At 37.2% G+C, this 27,182-nt stretch overlaps 1 long non-coding RNA gene across 3 annotated transcripts in view; it reads left to right on the plus strand.

The window, feature by feature from the left end:
* LOC113617336 (uncharacterized) overlaps positions 1-27,182 on the plus strand; it is a 249,525-nt gene that overhangs the window by 159,332 nt on the left and 63,011 nt on the right. For 2 of the 3 annotated variants that reach the window (XR_003431600.1, XR_003431598.1), the window contains one exon: positions 15,251-15,321. This is a non-coding gene — a long non-coding RNA (uncharacterized LOC113617336). Of the gene's footprint in view, positions 1-5,537; positions 6,303-15,250; positions 15,322-27,182 lie in introns of those variants that run through there. The other variant, XR_003431599.1, reaches the window with a different exon arrangement.

The following is a 27,182-nucleotide window of genomic DNA, read 5'->3' on the forward strand; positions in this document are numbered from 1 at the left end:
CTGAGGGTTGTCTTTTGGTCTTATTTATGGTTTCCTTTGCTGTGCAAACGCTTTGAAGTTTCATTAGGTTCCATTTGTTTATTTTTGTTTTTATTTCCATTTCTCTAGGAGGTGGGTCAAAAAGATCTTGGTGTGATTTATGTCATAGAGTGTTCTGCCTATGTTTTCCTCTAAGAGTTTGATAGTTTCTGGCCTTACATTAAGATCTTTAATCCATTTTGAGCTTATTGTTGTGTATGGTGTTAGGGAGTTATCTAATCTCATATTTTTACATGTACCTGTCCAGTTTTCCCAGCACCACTTATTGAAGAGGCTATCCTTTCTCCACTGTGCATTCCTGCCTCCTTTATCAAAGATTAAGTGACCGTGTGTGCATGGGTTTATCTCTGTGCTTTCTATCCTGTTCCATTGATCTATCTTTCTGTTTTTGTGCCAGTACCATACTGTCTTGATTACTGTAGCTTTGTAGTATAGTCTGAAGTCAGGGAGCCTGATTCCTCCAGCCCTGTTTTCCGTTCTCAAGATTGCTTTGGCTATTCAGGGTCTTTTGTGTTTCCATACAAATTGTGAAATTTTTTGTTCTAGTTCTGTGAAAAATACCAGTCGTATTTGATAGGGATTGCATTGAATCTGTAGATTGCTTTGTGTAGTAGAGTCATTTTCACAATGTTGATTCTTCCAATCCAAAAACATGGTATATCTCTCCATCTATTTGTATCATCTTTAATTTCTTTCATCAGTGTCTTATAATTTTCTGCATACAGGTCGTTTGCCTCCTTAGGTAGGTTTATTCCTACATATTTTATTCTTTTCGTTGCAATGGTAAATGAGAGTGTTTTCTTGATTTCACTTTCAGATTTTTCATCATTAGTGTATAGAAATGCCAGAGATTTCTGTGCATTAATTCTGTATCCGACTATTTTACCAAATTCATTGATTAGCTCTAGGAGTTTTCTGGTAGCATATTCAGGTTTCTCTATGTATAGTATCATGTCATCTGCAAACAGTGACAGCTTTACTTCTTCTTTTCCGATTTGGATTCCTTTTATTTCATTTTCTTCTCTGATTGCTGTGGCTAAAACTTCCAAAGCTATGTTGAATCAGAGTGGTGAGTGTGGGCAACCTTGTCTTGTTCCTGATCTTAGTGGAAATGCTTTCAGTTTTTCACCATTGAGGACGATGTTGGCTGTGGCTGTCGTATATGGCCTTTTATTATGTTGGGGAAAGTTCCCTCTATGCCTACTTTCTGCAGGGTTTTTATCATAAATGGGTGTTGAATTTTGTCGAAAGCTTTCTCTGCATCTATTGAGATGAACATATGGTTTTTCTCCTTCAACTTGTTAATATGGTGTATCACGTTGATTGATTTGGTATATTGAAGAATCCTTTCATTCCTGGAATAAACCCCACTTGATCATGGTGTATGATCCTTTGAATGTGCTTTTGGATTCTGTTTGATAGTATTTTGTTGAGGATTTTTGCATCTATGTTTGTCAGTGATATTGGCCTGTAGTTTTCTGTCTTTGTGACATCCTTGTCTGGTTTTGGTGTCAAGGTGATGGTGGCCTCGTAGAATGAGTTTGGGAGTGTTCCTCCCTCTGCTATATTTTGGAAGAGTTTGAGAAGTATAGGTGTTAGCTCTTCTCTAAATGTTTGATAGAATTCGCCTGTGAAGCCATCTGGTCCTGGGCTTTTGTTTTTTGGAAGATTTTTAATCACAGTTCCAATTTCAGTGCTTGTGATTGATCTGTTCATATTTTCTATTTCTTCCTGATTCAGTCTTTGTAGGTTGTGCATTTCTAAGAATTTGTCCATTTCTTCCAGGTTGTCCATTTTATTGGCATAGAGTTGCTTGTAGTAATCTCTCATGATCTTTTGTATTTCTGCAGTGTCAGTTTTTACTTCTCCTTTTTCATTTCTAATTCTATTCATTTGAGTCTTCTCCCTTTTTTTTCTTGATGAGTCTGGCTAATGGTTTATCAATTTTGTTTATCTTCTCAAAGAACCACCTTTTAGTTTTATTGATCTTTGCTATCGTTTCCTTCATTTCTTTTTCATTTATTTCTGATCTGATTTTTATGATTTCTTTCCTTCTGCTAACTTTGTGGTTATTTTGTTCTTCTTTCTCTAATTGCTCTAGGTGCAAGGTCAGGTTGTTTATTTGAGATTTTTATTGTTTCTTGGAGTAGGACTGTATTGCTATAAACTTCCGTCTTAGAACTGCTTTTGCCGCATCCCATAGGTTTTGGGTCATCGTGTCTCCATTGTCATTTTTTCTAGGTACTTTTTTATTTCGTCTTTGATTTCTTCAGTGATCACTTCGTTATTACGTAGTACATTGTTTAGCCTCCATGTGTTTGTATTTTTTACAGATATTTTCCTGTAATTGATATCTAGTCTCATAGCATTGTGGTCAGAAAAGATACTTGATACAATTTCAGTTTTCTTAAATTTACCAAGGCTTGATTTGTGACCCAAGATATGATCTATCCTGGAGAATGTTCCATGAGTACTTGAGAAAAATGTGTATTCTGTTGCTTTTGGATGGAATGTCCAATAAATATCAGTTAAGTCCATCTTTTTTAATGTATCATTTAAAGCTTGTGTTTCCTTATTTATTTTCATTTTGGATGATCTGTCCAATGGTGAAAGTGGGGTGATAAATTCCCCTACTATGAATGTGTTACTGTCAATTTCCCCTTTTATGGATGTTAGTGTTTGCCTTATGTATTGAGGTGCACCTATGTTGGGTGCATAAATATTTACAATTGTTATATCTTTTTCTTGGATTGATCCCTTGATCATCATGTAGTGTCCTTCTTTGTCGCTTCTAATAGTCTTTATTTTAAAATCTATTTTGTCTGATATGAGAATTGCTACTCCAGCTTTCTTTTTATTTCCATTTGCATGGAATATCTTTTTCCATTCCCTTACTTTCAGTCTGTATGTGTCTCTGGGTCTGAAGTGGGTCTCTTGTAGACAGCGTATATATATAGGTCTTGTTTTTGTATCCATTCAGCCAGTCTGTGTCTTTTGGTGGGAGCATTTAGTCCATTTACATTTAAGGTAATTATTGATATGTATGTTCCTATTCCCATTTTCTTAATTGTTTTGGGGTTGTTATTGTAGGTCTTTTCCTTCTCTTGTGTATCTTGCCTAGAGAAGTTCCTTTAGCATTTGTTGTAAAGCTGGTTTGGTGGTGTTGAACTCTCTCAGCTTTTGCTTGTCTGTAAAGGTTTTAATTTCTCCATCAAGTCTGAATGAGATCCTTGCTGGGTAGAGTAATCTTGGTTGTAGGTTTTTCTCCTTCATCACTGTAAATATGTCCTGCCAGTCCCTTCTGGCTTGCAGAGTTTCTGCTGAAAGATCAGCTGTTAACCTTATGGGGATTCCCTTGTGTGTTATTGTTGTTTTTCCCTTGCTGCTTTTAATATGTTTTCTTTGTATTTAATTTTTAACAGTTTGATTAATATGTGTCTTGGCGTATTTCTCCTTGGATTTATCCTGTATGGGACTCTCTGTGCTTCCTGGACTTGATTAACTATTTCCTTTCCCGTATTAGGGAAGTTTTCAACTATAATCTCTTCAAATATTTTCTCAGTCCCTTTCTTTTTCTCTTCTTCTTCTGGAACCCCTATAATTCGAATGTTGGTGCGTTTAATGTTGTCCCAGAGGTCTCTGAGACTGTGCTCAGTTCTTTTCATTCTTTTTTCTCTATTCTGCTCTGCAGTAGTTATTTCCACTATTTTATCTTCCAGGTCACTTATCCGTTCTTCTGCCTTAGTTTTCTGCTATTGATCCCATCTAGAGTATTTTTAATTTCATTTATTGTGTTGTTCATCTTTGCTTGTTTCATCTTTAGTTCTTCTAGGTCCTTGTTAAATGTTTCTTGCATTTTGTCTATTCTATTTCCAAGATTTTGGCTCATCTTTACTATCATTATTCTGAATTCTTTTTCAGGTAGCTGCCTATTTCCTCTTCATTTGTTAGGTCTGGTGAGTTTTTATCTTGCTCCTTCAACTGCTGTGTGTTTTTCTGTCTTCTCATTTTGCTTATCTTACTGTGTTTGCAGTTTCCTTTTTGAAGGCTGCAGGTTCGTAGTTCCCGTTGTTTTTCATGTCTGTCCCCGTTGGCTAAAGTTGGTTCAGTGGGTTGTGTAGGCTTCCTGGTGTAGGGCACTAGTGCCTATGTTCATGTGGATAAGGCTGGATTTGTCTTTCTGGTGGGCAGGTCCACATCTGGTGGTGTGGTTTGGGGTGTCTGTGGACTTATTATGATTTTAGGCAGCCTCTCTGCTAATGGGTGGGGTTGTGTTCCTGTGTTGCTAGTTGTTTGGCATAGGGTGTCCAGCACTGTAGCTTGCTGATCTTGAGTGAAGCTGGGTGCTGGTGTTGAGATGGAGATCTCTGGGAGATTTTCACCGTTTGATATTATGTGGAGCTGGGAGGTCTCTTGTTGACCAGTGTCCTGAAGTTGGCTCTCCCACCTCAGAGGTGCAGCATTGACTCCTGGCTGCAGCACAAAGAGCTTTTCATCCACATGCCTGTGAATAAAAGGGAGAAAAAGTGAAAGAAGGAAAGAAAGAAAGAAAGATAGAAAGAAGGAAGGCAGGAAGGAAGGAAGGAAGGGGAGGGAGGGAGGGAAGGAAGGAAAGAAAAAAGAAAGAAAGAAAGAAAGAAAGAAAGAAAGAAAGAAAGAAAGAAAGAAGGAGAAAGGGAGGGAGGGAAGGAAAGAAAGAAAGAAAGAAAGAGAAAGGGAGGGAGGGAAGGAAAGAAAGAAAGAAAGAGAGAGAGAAAGAAAGAAGATAAAATAAAATTATTAAAATAAAAAATAATTATTAAGAAAAATAAATTTTTTTAAAGATAAAAACAAAAAAACAGAAAAAATGGACGGATAGAACCCTAGGACAAATGGTGGAAGCAATGCTATACAGACAAAATCTCACACAGAAGCACACGGACTCCCGGCTAGCTGTGGTGCACTAATCCCCTGCAGGCTGTGTTCACGCTCCCAACCCCAGTCCTCTCCCTATGCTCCAACCAAAGCCCGAGCCTCAGCTCCCAGCCCTGCCCACCCCGGCGGGTGAGCAGACAAGCCTCTCGGGCTGGTGAGTGCAGGTTGGCACCGATCCTCTGTGCGGGAATCTCTCCGCTTTGTCCTCTGCACCCCTGTTGCTGTGCTCTCCTCCGCGGCTCCGAAGCTTTCTGCCTCCACCAGCCACAGTCTCCACCCGCGAAGGGGCTTCCTAGTGTGTGGAAACCTTTCCTCCTTTACAGCTCCCTCCCACTGGTGCAGATCTCGTCCCTATTCTTTTTTCTCTGTTTATTCTTTTTTCGTTTGCCCTACCCAGGTACGTGGGGACTTTCTTGCCTTTTGGGTGGTCTGAGGTCTTCTGCCAGCGTTGAGTAGGTGTTCTGTAGGAGTTGTTCCACGTGTAGATATATTTCTGGTGTATCTGGCACAAGGTGGCCATCCCTGGTTTCACATCAATATGATCTCAGGCACAAACCTCCTTGTTTTTCCATTTTGTCTTTAAGTTACTTGTTGAAACAACCGGCCCGCCGTCCGCATGACTATCGTGGCTTTAGCCGCCGGGACCCCTCCAGAGCCGGCAGCCTCAGTGAGGCCACCCTCCGCTCGGGCTCTGGGGCAGTTCCATGACGGTGGAGGGAAGAGACCCCGAGCCGGGAGTTCCATCTCTGCGGAAAAACCCTAATATTTATTTTTAATAAAAAAGATGAGATTGCTGAATCGATTGTGATTAAGGCTTATAATGGTATTTAAGAACACATCAAAAAGGCTTGGGTTTAAATCTCAGATCCACCACTTGGACCTCTGTGATTTGGGGAAGTTATTTAACTTTCCAAAGCTTCAGTTTCCTTATTTATACAATAGAAATAACAATAGTACCTATACTACATAGGGTTGCTATGAGGATTAAATGAGATAAGACATATATAGTGCACTGCCTGCCCATAATATATTTCCAATAAGTACTGATTATTTCTATTGTTATTATTTTGAAGGTGTTGATAATGATGACTTTAGTTTTAACCACTATAGAATCTAGTGACTTTATAAACTATTGGACATCTTTGAGTCATGTGTTTTTCCAGTTGTGCGATTTTATGAGCATGTCTCTTAGTTTCCTTAGCTGTAAAGTTCTATGAATCCATTCTGAATTTCCACACACCTTCAACAAAATCATAAGTGAAAAGGAGAAGTTAAAACATATGTTCTGGGGAGGAGTCAAGATGGCGGTGTGGGAAGACGCAGAGTTAGCATCTCCCCACAACTAGGGCACCTGCCGGCCACTCATGGGGCACTCTAGCCCCCAAGGAGATGGGAGGAACCCCAAAGTGAACTGGTAGGATGTAGGGGCACCAAGCGGGGAGGAGAAATGGAGGCCAGACAAGACTGGCGCCCCTGAGGCTGGGGAGGTCAGAAGAGGCAGGTGGGAGGGACTCTCCAGGAAGACCAGGAGAGGAGTGGAGGGAGATCACCTGGTCCACTGTGGCTGGGGAGTCCCGTGAGCTCCCAAGCTGGTTCTCTGCCATCCCAAGGCCCATCCAGGCTGTGTGGGTTCTGGTGGCATAGGAGGGAGGCTGGGGAGATCAAGAGAGGCAGGCAGCTGTGGGAGAAGCAGGAGAGGAGTGGAGGACGTTTGCTTCACCCACTTGGGCCCAGGGAGCCTGCTGAGCGCCCAGGCCGATACCCTGCACTCCAATCCCCATCCAGGCTGCATGGGTCCTTGGGGGCATAGGAAGGGGGCCTGAGGGATCAGGAGAAGCAGGTGTGAGGGACCCTCTGGGAGGAGTGAGTAGAGGGCGATTGCCCCACCCACTTGGGCCCGGGGAGCATACTGAGCTCCCAGGCCAGATCCCCTGCCCTCCAAACCCCTGTGCAGGCCACATGGGTCCTTGGGGGCATAGGAGGGAGGCCAGGGAGATCAGGACAGGCAGGTGGGAGGGGCCCTTGGGGAGGCCCGGAGAGGAGCAGAGGGCGGTTTCCCTGCCCACTTGGACATGGGGAGCCTGCTGGGCTCCCAGGTGAGGTTCCCTGCCCTCTGAGACAAGGGGTGGGGGACATGCCTGGGCCCCTTCTGTTCCTTGAGCCTAAGCCCCACCCCCACAAACCCCAGGGCCTTTTCCAGCCCTGTGGGTCCTGAGCATTGGCCCCTCCCACCACCCAAACCTCACCCTTGCTTAGGCTCCGCTCTCCACAGCCAAGAACTTTCCCCGCCTCCTTTTTTTTTTTTTTTCTTTTCCCTTCTCTTTTTTACTATTTTGGTACTGATGTATCTTCCGGTTGTTGATTCATCTTTTTTTTTACATTCTTTCTAACATATCTGTTTGTTTCCTAATCTAACTTTATTTTTTACTTCGTTATTATTCTCTCTTTCTATCTCTTTTTTTTTTTTTGTCACCCCACGCAGCTTGTGGGACCTTGATTTGAGAGCATGGAGTTGGGCATAAGCTCCTGTGGTGGGAGCTCTGAGTCTGAACCACTGGACTAACAGAGAACCTCAGACCCCAGGGAATATTCATTGGAGTGAGGTCTCACAGACTTTCTCATCTCAGCACCAAGACCCAGCTCTACCCAATAACCTACAAACTCCAGTGTTGGAAGCCTCAGGCTGATCAACGAGTAAAACAGGAACACAATCCAACTCATAAAAAAACCAATGAGACAGCAGAAAAATATGTCACAGATGAAGGAGGAAGGTAAAAACCTACGAGACTAAATAAATGAAGAGGAAATAGGCAATCTACCTGAAAAAGAATTCAGACTAATGATAGTAAAAATGATCCAGAATCTCAGAAATAGAATGGAAGCATGGATTGAGAAAAGACAAGAAATGTTTAACAAAGATCTAGAAGAACTAAAGAACAAACAAACAGAGATGAACAACACAATAACTGAAATGAAAAATACACTAGAAGGAATCAATAACAGAATAACGGAGGCAGAAGAATGGATAAGTGAGCTGGAAGACAAAATGGTGGAAATAACTTCTGAGGAGCAGAATAAAAGAAAAGAATGAAAAGGATTGAATACAATCTCAGAGACCTCTAGGACAACACTAAACACACCAACATTCGAATTATAGGGGTCCCTGAAGAAGAGAGAAATAAAGGGTCTGAGAAAATATTTGAAGAGATTATAGTCTAAAACTTCCCTAATATAGGAAAGGAAATAGTCACCCAAGTCCAGGAAGAACAGAGAGTCCCATACAGGATAAACCCTAGGAAAAAAACACCAAGACACATATTAATCAAACTAACAAAAATTCAATTCAAAGAAAAAATATTCAAAGCAGCAAGGGAAAAACAAAAACGTAGCATACAAAAAGAATCCCCATAAGGTTTTCAGCTGAGTTTTCAGTGGAAACTCTGCAGGCCAGAAGGGAGTGGCAGGATATACTTAAATTGATGAAAGAGAAAAACCTACAACGAAGATTACTCTACCCAGCAAGGATCTCATTCAGATTCGATGGAGAAGTCAAAAGCTTTTCAGACAGACAAAAGCTAAGAGAGTTCAGCACCACCAAACCAGCTTTACAACAAATGCTAAAGAAACTTCTCTAAGTGGGTAAACACAAGAAAAAGACCCACAAAAACAAACCCAAAACAATTAAGAAAATGGTAATAGGAACATACATATCGATAATAACCGTGAATGTAAATGGATTAAATGCCCCAACCAAAAGACACAGACTGGCTGAATGGATACAAAAATGAGACCCATATATGTGCTGTCTACAAGAGATCCACTTCAGACCTAGGGACACATACAGACTGAAAGTGAGGGGATGGAAAATGATATTCCATGCAAATGGAGGTCAAAAGAAAGCTGGAGTAGCAATACTTGTATCAGGTAAAATAGGCTTTAAAATAAAGACTGTTACAAGAGATAAGGAGGGACACTACATAATGATCAAAGGATCAATCCAAGAAGAAGATATACAATTATAAATGTTTATGCACCCAACATAGGAGCACCTCAATACAGAAGGCAAATGCTGACAACCATGAAAGGAGAAATCAACAGTAACACAAAAATAGCAGGGGACTTTAACACCCCACTTACACCAATGGACAGATCATCCAAACAGAAAATAAATAAGGAAACGCAAGCTTTAAATGACACAATAGACCAGATAGATCTAATTGATATTTATAGAACATTCCACCCAAAATTGGCAGAATACACTTTCTTCTCAAGTGCACATGGAACATTCTCCAGGATAGATCACATCTTGAGTTACAAATCGAGTCTCGGAAAATTTAAGAAAATTGAAAATGTATCAAGCATCTTTTCTGACCACAATGCTATGAGATTGGAAATCAATTACAGGAAAAAACCTGTAAAAAACACAAATATATGGAGGCTAAACAGTGCGCTACTAAATAACCAAGAGATCACTGAAGAAATCAAAGAAGAAATAAAAGAATACCTAGAAACAAATGACATCGAAAACATGACAACCCTAAACCTATGGGATGCAGCAAAAGCAGTTCTAAGAGGGAAGTTTATAGCAATTAAATCTCACCTCAAGAAACAAGAAAAATCTCAAAGGAACAATCTAACCATACACTTAAAACAACTAGAGAAAGAAGAACAAAGAAAATCCAAAGTTAGTAGAAGGAAAGCAATCATAAAGATCAGAGCAGAAATAAATGAAATAGAAACAAAGAAAACAATAGCAAAGATCAATAAAACTAAAAGCTGGTTCTTTGAGAAGATAAACAAAATGGATAAACCCTTAGCCACACTCATCAAGAAGAAAAGGGAGAGGACGCAAATCAATAAAATTAGAAATGAAAAGGAGAAATCACAACTGACACTGCAGAAATACAAAGGATTATAGGAGACTACTACAAACAGCTATATGCCAATAAAATGGACAACCATGAAGAAATGGACACATTCTTGGAAAGATACAATTTTCCAAGACTGAACCAGGAAGAATTAGAAAATATAAACAGACCTATCAAAAGAATGAAATTGAAGCCATAATTAAAAATCTTCCAACAAACAAAAGTCCAGGACCAGATGGCTTCACAGGCGAATTCTACCAAACATTTAGAGAAGAGCTAACACCAATCCTTCTCAAACTCTTCCAAAAAATTGCAGAAGGAGAAACACTCCCAAATTCATTCTACGAAGCCACCATCACCCTGATACCAAAACCAGAAAAAGATAAAACAAAAACAGATAATTATAGAACAATATCACTGATGAATATACATGCAAAAATCCTGAAAAAAAGACTAACAAACAGAATCCAACAGCACATTAAAAGTATCATACACCATGATCAAGTGGGATTTATCCCAGGGATGCAAGATTCTTCAATATATGCAAATCGATCAATGTGATACACCACATTAACAAATTAAGGAATAAAAACCAAATGATCATCTCAATAGAAACAGAAAAAGATTATGACGAAATTCAATACCAATTTATGAGAAAAACTCTTCAGAAAATGGGCATAGAGGGAACCTACCTCAACATAATAAAGGCCATATATGACAACCCCACAGCAAACATCATACTCAATGGTGAAAAACTGAAAGCATTTCCATTAGGATCAGGAACAAGATAAGGATGTCCACTCTCAACCCTCTTATTCAACATAGTTTTGGAAGTCCTAGCCACAGCAATCAGGGAAGAAAAAGAAATAAAAGGAAAGGAAGAAGTAAAACTGTCACTCTTTGCCAATGACATGGTACAATACATAGAAAATCCTAAAGATGCCACCAGAAAACTACTAGAACTAATCAATGAATTTGGTAATGTTGCAGAATACAAAATTAATGCACAGAAATCTCTGGTATTCCTATACAGTAATGACAAAATATCAGAAAGAGAAATTAAGGAAACACTCCCATTTACCACTACAACAAAAAGAATAAAATATCTAGGAATAAAGCTACCTAAGGAGGCTAAAGGCTTGTACTCAGAAAACTATAAAACACTGGTGAAAGAAATCAGAGATGACATAAACAGATGGAGAAATATACCACGTTTTTGGATTGGAAGAATCAATATTGTGAAAATGGCTATACTGACCAAAGCAATCTACAGATTCAGTGCAATCCCTATCAAACTACCAATGGCATTCTTCACAGAATTAGAACAAAAAAAATCTTACGATTCGTATGGAAACACAAAAGACCCCGAATAGCAAAAGCAATCTTGAGAAAGAAAAGCGGTGCTGGAGGAATCAGGCTGCCTGGCTCCAGACTATATTACAAAGCTATAGCAATCAAGACAGTATGGTACTGGCACAAAAACAGAAATATAGATCAATGGTACAGGATAGAATGCCCAGAGATAAACCCATACACATATGGGCACCTAATTTATGACAAAGGAGGCAAGAACATACAATGGAGAAAAGACTGCCTCTTCAATAAATGGTGCTGGGAAAACTGGACAGCTACATGTAAAAGAATGAAATTAGAACACTTCTTAACACCATACAAAAACGTAAGCTCAACATGGACTAAACACTTAAATGTAAGGCCAGACACTATGAAACCTTTAGAGGAAAACATAGGAAAAACACTCTGACATAAACCACAGCAAGATCTTTTTTAACCCACCTCCTAGAGAAATGGAAATAAAAACAAAAATAAACAAATGGAACCTAGTGAAACTTAAAAGCTTTTGCACAGCAAAGGAAACCATAAACAAGACAAAAAGACAACCCTCAGAATGGGAGAAAATATTTGCAAATGAACAACTGACAAAGGATTAATCTCCAAATTATACAAATAGCTCATGGAACTCAATATCAAAAAAACAAACAATCCAGTTAAAAAATGGGCAGAAGACCTAGACATTTCACCAAGGAAGACATACAGATGGCCAAGAGACATGTGAAAAGCTTCTCAACATCACTAATTATTAGAGAAATGCAAATCAAAACAGCAATAAGGTGTCACCTCATGCTGGTCAGAATGCCCATTATCAAAAAAGCTTGAAACAATAAATGCTGGAAAGTGTGTGGTGAAAAGGGAACTCTCCTATACTGTTGGTGGGAATGTAAATTGATACAACCACTATGGAGTGGTTGTATGGAGGTTCCTTAAAAACTAAAAATAGAGCTACCATAGGACCCAGCAATCCCACTACTGGGCATATACCCTGAGAAAACCATATTTCAAAAAGAGACATGTACCACAATGTTCATTGCAGCTCTATTTACAATAGCCAGGACATGGAAGCAACCTAAGTGTCCATTGACAGAGGAATGGATAAAGAAGATGTGGTATATACATACAATGGGATATTACTCAGCCATAAAAAGAAACGAAATTGAGTTATTTGTAATGAGGTGGATGGACCTAGAGTCTGTCACACAGAGTGAAGTAAGTCAGAAAGAGAAAAACAAATACCATATGCTAACACATATATATGGAATCCAAAAAAAAAAAAATGGTACTGATGAACCTAGTTGCAGGACAGGAATAAAGAGGTAGACATAGAAAATGGACTTGATGACGGGGTGGGAGGTTGAAGTTGGGATGAAGTGAGAGTAGCATCGACATATACACACTACCAGATGTAAAATAGTTGGCTGGTGGGAAGCAGCAGCATAGCACAGGGAGATCGGCTTGGTGCTTTGTGATGACCTAGAGGGGTGGGATAGGAAGGATGGGAGGGAGGCTCGAGAGGGAGGGGATATTGGGACATGTGTATGCATATGGCTGATTCGCTTTGTTATGCAACAGAAACTAACACGGTATTGTGAAGCAATTATACTCCAATAAAGATCTATTAAAACAAACAAACAAACAAAAAGCACAAATATGTTTTGACATGTGACTTTTTTTTCTAGACTAAGAAACATGATTGGCTAATAACTAAAATTCTTGGGGGTTAAAGTAATAAAAACTCTAAGTATCTGTGGAGAATTTGTTTTTTGTTGTTAGCAACAGTCTTTGCAGGTTGTCCTAATTTATTAAGAATCTAGACATTCAGAATTAACCATATAATTCCTTGAAATGACTTGGTCAACCTTATTATTCACCATATGTCATTTTTTATTATAGAAAGAACTACCATCTATGTTAACACAAAACACTTTCATTTGGAGCTTGGTTGTGGAGTGGCTTTTTTTTTTTTTTGCGGTATGCAGGCCTCTCACTGCTGTGGCCTCTCCCCTTGCGGAGCACAGGCTCCGGGCGCGCAAGCTCAGCCGCCATGGCTCACGGGCACAGCTGCTCCGCGGCATGTGGGATCTTCCCGGACCGGGGCACGAACCCGTGTCCCCTGCATCGGCAGGCAGACTCCCAACCACCGCACCACCAGGGAAACCCGGGAGTGGCTTTTTAAACAAAATATTTGATTCAGTGAAATAAGTCTTCACATTGAAGAGCAAAACTTGCATCAGCAGAGTCAGTAAGCTCAGTGGGTGTATGCATGCACTTCGGAGCCAGATTTCATGGTTTAAGTTCAGGATCACCTCTCACTGTCACTTTGGTTAAGTTGTTAAACTTCTCTATACCTTTCTTGCTGTCTTTTGGGGCAAGGGGGAAGAGAAAAAAAATAAACGCACAAAACAGCTTTATTGAGATATTATTCACATACCATACAACTTGCCCATTTAAAGTGTACAAGTCAGGGGCTTCCCTGGTGGTCCAGTGGTTAAGACATCACGCTCCCAGCACAGGGGGTGTGGGTTCGATCCCTGGTTGGGGAACTAAGATCCTGCATGCCGTGGCCAGAAAAAAAAGTGTAGAAGTCAATAGTCTTTAAATATCTTCATAGAGTTGTGCAACCAATACCACAATCAATTTTAGAACATTTTCATCACCTCAAAAAGAAATCCCATACCCATTAGCAGTCTCTGTCCATTCCCCAAAACTTGTCAACCTTAGGCAACCACAACTCTACTGTTTTAATAGATTTGCCTGTTCTGTGTATTTCACATAAATGAAATCATGCAATATGTCATTTTTTGTGTCTAGCTTCTTTCACTTAGCATAATGTATACAAGTTTCATCCATGCTGTAGCATGTAACATCAGATAATTCCTTTTTATTGTCAAATAATATTCCATTGAATGTATATACTATGTTTTATTTACTCATTCATCAGTTGAGAGAAATTTGGGTTGTTTCCATTTCTTGGCTATTTGTGAACATCTGTATAAGTTTTTGTGTAAACATGGGTCCTTACTTCTCTTGGGTATATGACTAGGAGTTTAATTGTTGGACCTTACGGTAACTCTGTTTTTTATCTTTTAAGGAAATGCCAAACAGTTTTCCAAAGGAGTTGCACCATTTTGCATTCCTAATAGCAGTGTATGTGGGTTTCAATTCCTAAACATTCTTGCCAACACTTTCTATTACCTGTCTTTTTGAGTATAGTGGTAATAATGATGTGAAGTGGTATCTTGCTATGGTTTTAATCTGCATTTCCCTGATAGTTAATATCTTGAACTTATTTTGTGTGCCTATTGGCCGCTTGTATACCCTTGAAGAAATGTTTATTCAGATCCTTTGCCCATTTTTAAGTTGGTTTATTTCTTTATATTATACCACAAGTTTGGGAGAATTATGCAAGTACATTAAGTACTAAGAACACTGTCTGATATACAGTAGATGTGCAATAATATTAAGAAGTAGTATTATAACCTCATTTAAAATTATGCTGTTTCACTGAAAACTCTGTGAGACTTAAAGGGTTTATTTTGAGAAAAAGAGATGACTAAGGGAACTCAACTGCAAAGAGGAAATGATCTTAATTTTTTATTGTTTCTTATTCAATGTTTAATTGTTTTCTCCCCAGGTATTATTGTAATGGGCTTAATTAAAATAAATTAATAGGAGTTTTTGTACTCCTCTTTCTCTAAAATAAATCCAACTTAGTAGTTGAAAGCCATCCTAAAAATAAACTGTTGCTACATAGAATAGAGAAAAGCAATTCAATGGATAGATTTGTTTATCATGATAAAAAGATATTTAATAATGGACAGGAAATGCTCACTTTATGTATATATGTTGAAAAATATAAACTATTCTGAGAGTAAAATGTTTCACTTTAGTAATTTCAACAAGCCTTTTTCTTACTAACTATTCTAAGTTATAAAATGTTTCACTTCCATTTTATAAACTCTGAACAAGATTCCTTTTGAGAATGCTGACACATCATGGAAGTCATAGATTAAAGTAATGTTTACAGATGCAAGTTCTATCATTTTTTAAATAAAGCAGGATATTTTCATTTTTAGCAAAATCATTTCCTGTACAACCATGATGATCACAGAAAAGAAGATGGAATGAGCATTTGGAGTCATAGAAGGTAAACAGGATAGCCATTAGCTACTAATGGAAAGAAGTTCAGCAGGGGCATTAAATCTGAATTACATAGCCACCAATTTGTATTTTATCATATTGATAATGAATGCCAACATTACCATTGAAACGAAACTAAGCATTCTTCCTTTAATCCCAATAGGGAATTTAAATCAATAATGCCACATTATCCATCTATGTGCATATCTATATATGCACATGTACTTTTAAATTACAAAATCATATAATGTGTTTTACTTTCATTTCAAATCTTTAACACAGTGATGTACTTCTCTATTCTTCCAATCAATTTATTCTGTTAGTGTTTTTCAGCATTTTAAATCCCTAAGCTAAGTCAATAATGTTGATTACTTACCATAAGCACTGTAAACCCTATTCTAATACAGGTTATTTGCAATTTGACATCCTCATCTATATGCATTATTCTGATAGGAAAATTAAATGAAACCCTTGATTTAGAATCTCAAACACTTAGAAGTAATGATCCTGTTTACTGATTGACTGAAGTTGTGGTTTTTAAGCACTACTTAATAGAGGAAACAAAAAGCAATATTCAAATAAAATGGAAGTACCTGAGTTACTTTAGGAAGAATACAGTCAAGAAATAATAGGCTTTTATTTTATTTTTCCTTGTTTATGCCTCAGTGCTACTTAGCTAACATTGTTATTTAGCTCAATATTACACATCTTTTGAGATACATGATCTTTCCAAATTTAAACTTAATGAATCCTATCAGCAGTTCCAAGATTAGACCGTTATTTACATAAATCAAGTTTTCTGTTACATATTTGTTTAAAATACATTATTAAAATATACTTTAAAATATCATTAATATACATCTTTTATAAAGGGTTAGATTTATTTATAATCTATTTAATTTAGCTCTTAAAATTTTATATACATGTCAGCACAGGGGCATTTATCACAGATAACCTGAGTTGAGTGAAATACCATAAAGTAATGTTCATAGAAATTCTCAAAAAATAAAATTGCTGAAAATCCTTCTATGAAAATTGAGGCAACATTTATAATGCTTTTGCCTACTTTATCTTTTATCTGTATAGTTGTTCTCAAGCCTCTCTTTTAGATGGGAATATCCCACTAAAGTCAATCGCATTTAGTTGTATCGTGGATGGTTGAATATTTAGCGTTTGACTTAATGTTATGGCTATATTTAAAACTAAGAATGGGTAAACTTATTTCAGAGAAGATAAAGTAAAAATAAAGCTCCAAAGTATAGTATTTTGAGTTGAGCAAAATGTAAATAATGAATAATTGAAGAAATAATAAAGTGAGAAAAATTTTCTATTTGCTTCTAAATAATTTATGAAGGATTAACGAACTGAGTTGAACATTTGAATTTACTGATCTTTCTTAATAGTAAAATATCTTTCATCTCTGAGATTAATATCTTCCAGTTAAAGTACATTAGACAAAATAGAGGGTATATGGTAGCATATATCCACTGTTTTGGATATATGCTACCATAAAATTAAGTAGACTATTGAACATTTGGAATAATTAAAATACTAAGAGTATATTAAATACCAAATGTAGAACTCCTCATTTCTAGATAAATAGTATCTGGTTTATGAAGTTTTAATTATTTTGGTTATCAATTTTGTTAATTTTACTTCAATTTTTTTAAAAGTAATTTCAATCTGTTGTGGAGACATGAAAACAATTCATGTGACAAATATTTACATTTTGGCAAAGAAACGATTAACGATTAATGTATCCTTAGGAGGATATGCTATAGTGAAATAAACAGTTTTAACTTACTGCAAATAGAGAGTAAACATACCTGCTCTTTCTCACTGGGCTGCAGTAAGGATTAAAGGACAAACTTTAATGTGAAAAAGTGGAATACTAAGTCCAGGGAGTGATCTACAAAAGTTGTCATTGAATTTACCTGTAATGCATAACATTGAAAAGATTTGAAGGGTGATTTTGCTTTGTGTTTTAATGTACTACTTGTTCAACTGGACATTCAAGTGATATACTGTATTAAAGGGAGAAGCTAGAATTTAAAGTACAAACATATATATGTATGTGCAGATAGATATTTAATGTATATATATATGTGTGGATATATATTTAATGTTTAATATTTTTTCTTAGGTCAAGAAAATAAAGGTTTAGATAAGTTAGTCAAACCTTTCTAAAATAAATAATTCAAAAGTTAAACAGTGTAAATTAGGACATGCTTTTCACACATGTATGTGTACAGTATTTTTCAATTTCTAACCTGGTGGGTCAAGAAAATGAAGGATTAGAATGAATAAGTCAAACCTTTCTAAAACAATTCAGAAGTTAAAGAGACTAAATTAGGATATACTTAGTTGATAAGTATTTCTTTTCAACACTATTAATGGGAAAAAAATAAGATTAGGGAGACACCTAACCACTTCACTTCAGGCTTTGAAGTGGAAATGCCTGTAGGGGTTCTGTATTATGTTAAGTACTTAAAGTTGGTCAACACCCTAGACAAGATAAGGAGATTAAGTCCTGATTAAACTCCTATCAGTAGAATTCAAATACTGATCTGGCAGGACAAGAGCTCTAATCAAGTGCTCTTGTTTGTCTGTCATTGGCTCAATATGAGACACAATCAGTCACCATTTCTTCTGTTCCAAACACAGCTTCTTCAACTTTGGTTGTTTATAAATTAATTTCAAAAGTCCTTGGCTACAGTTAGGTGTATGGATTCCATTTATCTGCGCTTTGGTGCAATTATGGCACTGAATTATAAGGACTAACATTAGGCTACGAGATGCCTATAAAGATTAAGTTATTTCCCCCTTTCTCAACAATTAGCAGCACGAGACTGTTTAGCAGAGATCAATTGTAATTGAGGAACTGAGAAAGGGCAATAAACAAATTACTGGTGCTTTCACGAAGTCTGAAGCCTGTTGGTTTACAGAACCTCTGTTATTTAATCCAGAAGCCCTGTAGGTTGTAAATTATCCATTACAGTTGTCACTAGGCCCTTAAACAGAAGTTATGTACTAGTTTAAAGATACAGGAAAAGAAAGTCTCCTGGTCTTTGTCTCAGGCAAAACAGGCTGCAGAGAGTTAGATCAATTTAAAATATAACACTAAACTTTTCAAGTGATGTAAAAAAGTTTAGAGGTTCAGTCGGATAAGAAAATACAATTGCAGCTGTTTAGTTTTTGTAACTAAAAATCTGATACAGAAGCTTCTTAAAATGTTTGATTTTGACTGATTCTATGATCTTATGATTTCTATGAAGTCTAGGAAGAATAAAATAATTGTACATTTTAAATTGTTTTAAGATTGTAAAATCTTAAATTCTACATTAAGTACAAGAAGGATAAAGATATAATACATATCAGAGAAGATATTTATTTTTTGGCTTATTTGAGGAAGAAAAATTGTATGTAACAGCATATGAAGAAGTGAAAGCTGAGGGTTCTTATCTTAAAATTTGACCACCTTGTTATTTAAGCTGTACAGTGTACAATTAAATACATAGGACATAAAAAGAAAAGCAGAATATGAGTTGTGTTTTCAAATACAATAATATTTTTAATAAACAACTTATCTAAAATATATTCAAACAAATAGGGTAACAGTTTTTTTTCTTACATTGGAATAGTGCCATCTAATTTAAAAATAAATAAAATATTTACCAAGCATGCGATTTTCATGACAATGAAGCTTCTTATAGAAGCATTCCATTAAAAGCACATGGACCCTAAATAGAAAGTTTTAAAATTTTAGAATAATGAATATGTGGATACTTTTGTGACATTTCATGTGGACCAGAAACCATAAAAGAATATCTGATTGCTTAACAATCAAAAGTATCTAATGACCAAAACTCACCATAAATAAGATTAAAGAGATAAATGACAAGCTGGGAAAATATTATCACCAGAATTTTGACTATGGTTAATATTGGACTTTTTGGTGATTTTTTTTTTTTTTTTTTTGCAATAAATGTGTATCATTTAAAAAAAAAGTGATGGGGCTTCCCTGGTGGCGCAGTGGTTGCGAGTCCACCTGCCGATGTAGGGGACGCGGGTTCGTGCTCCGGTCCAGGAAGATCCCACATGCCGCGGAGCGGCTGGGCCCGTGAGTCATGGCCGCTGGGCCTGCGCGTCCGGAGTCTGTGCTCCGCAACGGGAGAGGCCACAACAGTGAGAGGCCTGCATACCACAAAAAAAAAAAAAAAAAAAAAGTGATGTTATCTGCAGAGGGGATGAACAGGTTTTTTGTTTTGATTTGTTTTGTTTTAACCTGTAACTTCACTGAGGTTTAATTTAACCACTGTTTAGTTTTTGTAAGAAATGTTTCATGCAATACCTGCCGTAGAGTAGCAAACTTAAGGTTCTTTATTTTTAATGGAAAATTGCTTTAGCTGAAGAAAACTCCCCTGCATGCTACAACTAGTCCACTTAGTTGCAAATTTTCTCTTATACTGACCAGAAGCTTCATTTTAAGGATATTAATTTTTAATAATAATTTAGAAAGTAGAAAAGAACTTAGATTTGCATTTGCCTAATATTTTCAAGATAAATAGACATGCTCCTTAGAAATGTGTCAATAATCATAATTGTCAAATGAGAATATTTCCACAAATAAGCAAAATGGGCGTGTTAGATAAAAATCTATAGCATTGCTTAGCATTTTCCTTCTGAGTTCCATAAAATAAAACTTGGGATGCCACTTTTACAAGTCATTAAAGAGGAGCCATCTGTCATCTCTAGCAAGTTCTGCTCAACCCTTTGCTTCTATTTCCCCAGCAGATCTTAATAGAAAAAGCAATTCATGGAAATGAGAGAAAACTCGGTGACAGAAGCAATCCTCTGGAATAGGGGGCAAAATCCCATTCTCCAATTTGCACTGCAGGCTTCTCTTTTCTTTTTTTCTTGTTTTTTAGAAACTGTGCTTTTTTACTGCATATCCTTTTCTCATCTAAAATGCAGATTTGCTGTTTATTGAGGTGTAAGTTTTGTTTGTTGAATGAGTATCGGCACAATCGCGAGCCACAACATAGTTTAAAAAGTTACCCTGGGAATAAAGATGCAGAAGTAGAGAATGGACTTGAGGACACGGGGAGGGGGAAGGGTAAGCTGGGACAAAGTGAGAAAGTGGAATTGACATATATGCACTACCAAATGTAAAATAGCTAGCTAGTGGGAAGCAGCCACATAGCACAGGGAGATCAGCTCAGTGCTTTGTGACCACCTAGAGGGGTGGGATAGGGAGGGTGGGAGGGAGATGCAAGAGGGAGGGGATGTGGGGATATATGTATACGTATAGCTGATTCACTTTGTTATACAACAGCAACTAACACAACAATGTAGAGCAATTATACTCCATTAAAGATGTTAAAAAAAAAAAGTGAAGTGAGCATTAGAATTAGAATTTTTATTTCTTAATTTTGAATAAATCAATTTTTTATTATAACAACAAAAAAGTTATCCTGGGAATAGACACTGCAAAGTATTACCCACAGTTTGCAATGTAGATTTTTTGTTTTATTGTAGCAGAATAGAATAAGTAGTAGAAAGTAATATTTAAAAAAAGATAAATTTCTGTGCTGTGGAATGTTGGCTATGTCTGGGAGAAAAATACAAATTGGATGCCAGCATGGCAAAGAAGGCTGTTTAACCATCAGAGGCCTTAATGCTTATACGGGGCTGAACATTAAATTTAGGTGGGGTGGTTGCTTGGATTATGTGAACAGAGTGGGGCACTCTTTTGTTCTAGTTATGTATGCATCTCTTTACTGGATCAATGCAGGTAGCCATTTAATTAAATTAACCACATAGCTGCCATTTTTCACTTTGGTTGTACTATTTGTCCAAAATTATTAATAGATGTTTTCAGTGAACTACTTAAAGAATCCTAGGAGGAGATAAGATGCATATTTCAATGGAACTATTGATGAAAATCCTTTATAATTCTGGGCAGAAATGAAAGACACCTTTGTCTCTTCTTTCTTCCCCCTCACCCTCATCCTTCTCCTTTTCCTTTTCCTTCCTATGAAAGTAATAATAAAATAATGATAATAATAATAAACAATAGCAATAAACAAATAACAATAAACAATATCTTTTAAAATAACTGAGATTCTATTTCCATTTAAGAAGGAGACAGGCTATCCTTAATTGCATCTACTTTGGAAAATCTTTTTCTTCTAAAATAGTAATTTTGCCAAGTAAATATTTTACTTGGTAGAGTTCAAATAGCTTAAGAAGGAATTTTGAAAGCAAATGCTTGTTTTATTGAGACATGTTTTGAGTGGAAATAACATTTCTGATCATTGTGGCAAAAGACTGTCTTGCTGTGGGAGCACAATAAACAGTCCCTTGCTATTAAGAACTAGATCCACGGTCCCTGTGAAGTGCTCTTATGTGACAGGAATGCCTCATCTCTAGAAACTGAGCAGATGTTTAGTATAAGTTTGCCTGGTAGGAGTAAAAAAAATATTTAAACACAGACGTCTTCAAGAGCATTCTCTGCTGTCCATCCTGACAATGCTCTATTTGTCAATGGCTAAAGACTGACAACACCATATTTTCTGAATAAAACAGCTTGACAGTGGATTCTTTTCCTTTTTTAATTCTGAGAGAACTTCTGGGTGGTGTAGTGTATATACTAAATCATTAAGATGTCTGGAGGACTTTGATCTTATGGGGAGACACCTGGATAGAATATCTGATACTGTGTTGGTACTGGTATCTGGTAATTTTATAATGTCTTCAGAAAGGAAAATATGAATTATGTGGCTATTAACTAACATATAAAATAGAGATTTAGGTGGAGATATTAACTTCATAACTCAATCTTTCAAGTGAAACATCTACATTAATTAATGAATTCAAGAGTATTGAATTCACTTGGTTGTGATTCCACTAAACTACCAACATTGGCTGGTTCTCTAATTTAATTCTTAGTACCTTTTTTTTAGACTTTATGCATAATTGTCATTATATGTGATTTTTTAAAACTGAGAAATAACATTAAATATCAAAAAGGAGAAAGGGTATAACTTGGTTCATTTTACCATGATTCTCTCTCAAAAGGAGAGAACTACTAGTAGAAACAGTCTGAGAGTTGGCAAACTTTTGTGTTTATCTGTGAAGTTATTTTTATCCTCTTTGTTATATATCCCAGGTGCCTTCATTTGTTGGTAAAATCCATGATTTTTAGATTAACAATATGATTTTAAATTCCAGGAAAGCTTTATATTGCATAAAAGGACACCAAGGAGATTTTGTTAAGCTCTTTCTTCCAGATCAAGTGAGATAGAATCAATTATTTCCCTTAAGTTGGAGAAACTCTGGAATGTCACTTCCCAGAACCCATGAGCCTGGAAGAAGGAACTTTCCCTTGACTGTGGTCCCTTGAGTCCCAGTGGTCTGAGAATCTTTTCATATACTCTAGACCCTGAATTAAGAATTTAAGAATTCTTTCATTCTACTCTGATAAATATGAAAGATGTCTCCTTGGGACTTCTTCAGTGAAGGCGTCCCAGAGAAGATGTGTAACTGACTACCTAGAAAAGAGCACACTAGACTTCAATCTTCAGCAGCTTGAGAGAATTTTCAACTATTGTTGCCTGATGCTAATGAGAAATCCATGTTATTAGTTTACTAGAAAGAGAAGATCAGAAGTTTTCTGGCAGATAGGGGATCCGGAGTTTGTTCTTGAAGAACTAGACTTACATTTAACCCTCTAGGAACTCAAATCCTCTCTCAAACAGATGACACTGAACACCTTGGAAATGTCATTCTTCAATCCCCAGTCAACCCTTTAGTAGACCTTATGGATTTTGATAGGCCCAGGGAATGTAACCACAATCTCTTAATCATCTATTGACAAAGTCTCCAATGATACTTGTGCATCTAGATGAAAATGAACAGGCATTGGGATCTAAGATAGATATTCCAGAGACTTTCTTAGATACTGCAGAGAAAGTGAAACGTTACCTGGGACGTTTTTGTTACCTTCTCAAACTGCAGTCAAATGTTGAGCTATGTGTTTTGACTAAGGTCCCCTGAAAGTCCATACCCAGACAGATGATGGTCCAGCTGCAAAGAAGACCAGAGGGAGCTGGGTAAATCAATTAAAATGTATTAAATACCTACTTGATGCCAAGCACTATGCTAGGTAAATCTCACAACTCTGTCAAGTCTTCGTTATAAAGAGGGAAAAATAAACCCAAAGCAGTTTATTACTATAATAATAATAACAAACAAACAAAACCACATTTGATGTTCAGGGAAATAAAAATAAGTAGCCCACACTCAAATTCTTAAAAATGCTTCTTAACATACATTGGTCAGGGATTTTATAAACTCATATCATTTTCCTGCTTGTAGTTACTTTAGCTCATAAGTTGAGCTTGAGACTGCCTATGCCAGTCCTTCCTCCTGATCTCATTGAAGTACTCGTGGGGACTTTGCTCTCTTTACAGAAATAAGGGATCGCTTGTTGAGCCTGGAGAAAAGTCAGTGGTATGTCAGGAGTCTGTGAGAATCTCAAGGGCAATGATGCGACGTCTTACTTGGGGAAACTGGAGAGATTGGTTTGGTGCCACTTCTAAAATTAAGATGGTATCAGACAAAGTAGCAGAGTTGGGAGAAGCCTCCTCTGACAGATGATTTGATGGCGTACCATATGCTATTTTAGTATGGAAATGGTGACTAAACAAACTTGGCGGATATTCTCTCTCCTTAACAGCAAACCTTTGTGCTCATGAGTTGCTTTGTGCATACTGGATAAAGCAGTGCATCGGAAGGTAGGTTGGATCAGGAACTGGGCAGAAGAGAGGATGGATTTCATAGACAACCTCACTTAAGGTTTTTGATTCCAGATGGGATGCTATTCTGAGCTAGGAAACAAAGTCACCAGAGATAAGGACTTCCTCCCTCCACCTTGTCACAAGTTCTGTTGTGATGTTAGTGCAAAGCCTATTCTGCCATCGGCAGGAGTATAAGAGACATTTGACTGTGGACTGTGAAAGTGACCCATCTTAACATTGCTGAAATGGTAAGAACTTCAAACTTCAGTTCCAGATGTTGTCAAGTTCAGTCTCTGTACACAGAAAGGACAGTGTGACAGCTTTAATTCTTACTGTGTTAATTTTGAACCTAGTAAGGCTTTGTCTCAACATAATAGACACTATTATAATCGGGAGTACCTGAAATTATTAAAAATAAATTCCATATTTTTGCAGTGTTCTTCTGCTATAAGATTGTAGACTAGACCATCAGACCATGTTTACTGAAAAAAACATCAAAATCAAGGCAGAGTTAGAATGGAACAATTGCTTATAAACATTGTGGTCTAGGGAGTCTGCCATTTCTTCTGATATGGCTGAGTACATAATCACTCCTAACCTCTCTGATCACATTTTAGATTTGGATATCATTTACATAATTTATAAGCATGCAGAAAACATCCCAGAGGGCAAGTAAACACATCAAGAATGAAAGAGAAGAAACACTGAAAATTATTCTTTGATTCGTTTTACTTCTCTTTTTTGGATCTATTTTGGGATGCTGACTAAGCTACCAAATAACTTTTCTCACAAGCACTTTAGTGTACTGAGTGTGTTTTCTATTTTAATGTCTAATCCAGTTATTTTTATTCATCTCCCATTGGTAAATTATTCCATGGATTCCAACTTCCAGAATATAATTCCCAGTGTTTCAGGGAAGTTCCTTGGGAGATGTTTCACAATGAGCACGTTATTTCAGAGCATTTACATCTACCAGTTTATAGAAAATGTAATCTGCTCAGCTTTTGATCATCCTTATTAATTAAGAAGCACAATGGTAATGCTTAATCAATCCTGGCTCCTTTTGAAAATGTTACCCTACATTTTTCTTGCATATATTTCAAGTTTTCAGTCCATAGCATGGTATCACTCTTTTGTGACCAAAAATGATTAATAAAAATTTCTTAACTTAAACCAACAAATAAAATAAATAGTAATAACCAGAGGTCCCCAGACTTTTTGCCAACTGGGGAAGGATAGAAGTCAGAGGAAAGAATATTTTAAGAGCAAATCCTTAGGCAAGTAGTGACAAAATCCTTGTCCTTGAAGCTTATATAAATAACTTTCCACTGTTTTTTTAACCTTTTCTCTCCCCTCCCCAGTCCCCTCAGCAATGAGGCATGTCACTCCACTCGTTCACATCCATCTTTTTTTTATTGATATCCACTTTGGTGTCTGTACAGGTCATCAATTTTGCTGCCTCTTAGGCAGCCAGTGGGAATGTACAAGTTAAGTCACTGGACTTTGTGTGTTGAGCTTGAGGCGGAGAGAAAGGGAGGAAGTGTCAGCTTTCTTTAGCACTAACAGTCCCAATCAGATACTGGCTCTGGGCCTCATAAATCTTGTGGCTGACCCAGGTGAACCCTGAGGCTCCGCGCTCACTGAAAACTGATCAGGCCTCTGCTTAGTTTAACAGGCCGTTCTCAGTGACAAGTGAAGGGTTCAACAAATGCACAAAACAGATATATATTAGTTGAAAAACTAATGGCTTTTAAAAGAATGTTTGACAATTGTTTAAGGCTGTCTGTAGATCCATTATACTGATAAACGACTGCCTTGGCGTATACTAAAGCAGAGCTGGTTCGGAGGACACCCACTTAAAGTTTGTGGGTTTTTTTCTCCTTTTCCCCCCTCCTTTGGTCATCTAGGTGTGCGCTCCATGAGCAGCACATCTAGAACACCTAGGAAAGTACCTGTGCTGCGTAAATTTAACCTTGCAGCCCAAGTGGAATTAAAAAGACTCTGAGACTGCCCTCAGTGACCTGCAATTGACCGCCTGAACTTCTAAGTTAGGGTCAGGTGGAGCCCAGAATAAGAGGTCAGAAGCTGGTCAGCTTTCCCTAGCCCTAACATGCTGAATAGGAAGACTTTATTGCTGTGATTTATGCAATTGGCCGAGACAGGTTAAGGAGACCTTAAAACATACCATAGGGCTCACTTGCACAGGGACACTGTCCTCTCAGAAAATAAATTCTGATTGTCCAGCTGGAAATCTCTTAGGGATACGCCTTGAAGTATTTTACCCTCTCTGTCTACAGAGTCATTCCCACACTCGACCCCCGAATGTGACAGGGTTAGTGTTTCCAGATTTATTTAAGCAATACCAATGCGCCAAACGAAGCACTTTCAAACCTGATTAATTGCAAAGGCAGAATAACCATCAGTAATGAATTATTTGGGGGAGCAGTAAACTCCTACAAAAGTTAACTCTTAAATCAGTTGCTTCAGAGGTCCAACCACAAAGAAACTATAATATTTAGACCTTTCTGAAAAAAGAGAATTTGGGATTTGTGTTTGTCTTTGGAGCTTGGTTCTTGTGAACCGTATCAAGTCTTTTTGGATAATATACATGAAAATTATTCTGCTTTTATTGAAGAGTAAATTTTAGAGCTCTTACAAATAAGTTTCTGTTCCTAGTTTGTGCATAGTGGACTCAGAAGTCGATCGACCCTCATGATTTCCACTTTTACAGAAATGTGCAATATGTAGCTGCCATTCTTTGTTCAGCTTCCATGTTTGTAGCGAACCAACAATGTGGCTTTTGCGACACAAGTCATGATATAGTCATGAATGTCAGTCTTACTCAGGCTGAAAGCAAAGAATTGAACCCAGGTCTTTCACAGATAAAAAGCTACTTGATGCTATAAACCTTTAAGCTACATTTCTGCTTTTTCACAGGGCATTTAGTGCTTCTGGGTGCATTTGCCTCTATAACTCAGACTGGCTCTGATCTAATAAATGCAATTCACAAGGTATTAGTCTGTAATGTGGTCTAATTTCATTTGGTAAATGAGAGAAAAAGGTAAAA

The sequence above is a fragment of the Aethalodelphis obliquidens genome, unplaced genomic scaffold (assembly GCF_003676395.1).
Source record: "Aethalodelphis obliquidens isolate GAN/ISIS:26980383/991018 unplaced genomic scaffold, ASM367639v1 scaffold4, whole genome shotgun sequence".
Classification (NCBI taxonomy): domain Eukaryota; kingdom Metazoa; phylum Chordata; class Mammalia; order Artiodactyla; family Delphinidae; genus Aethalodelphis; species Aethalodelphis obliquidens.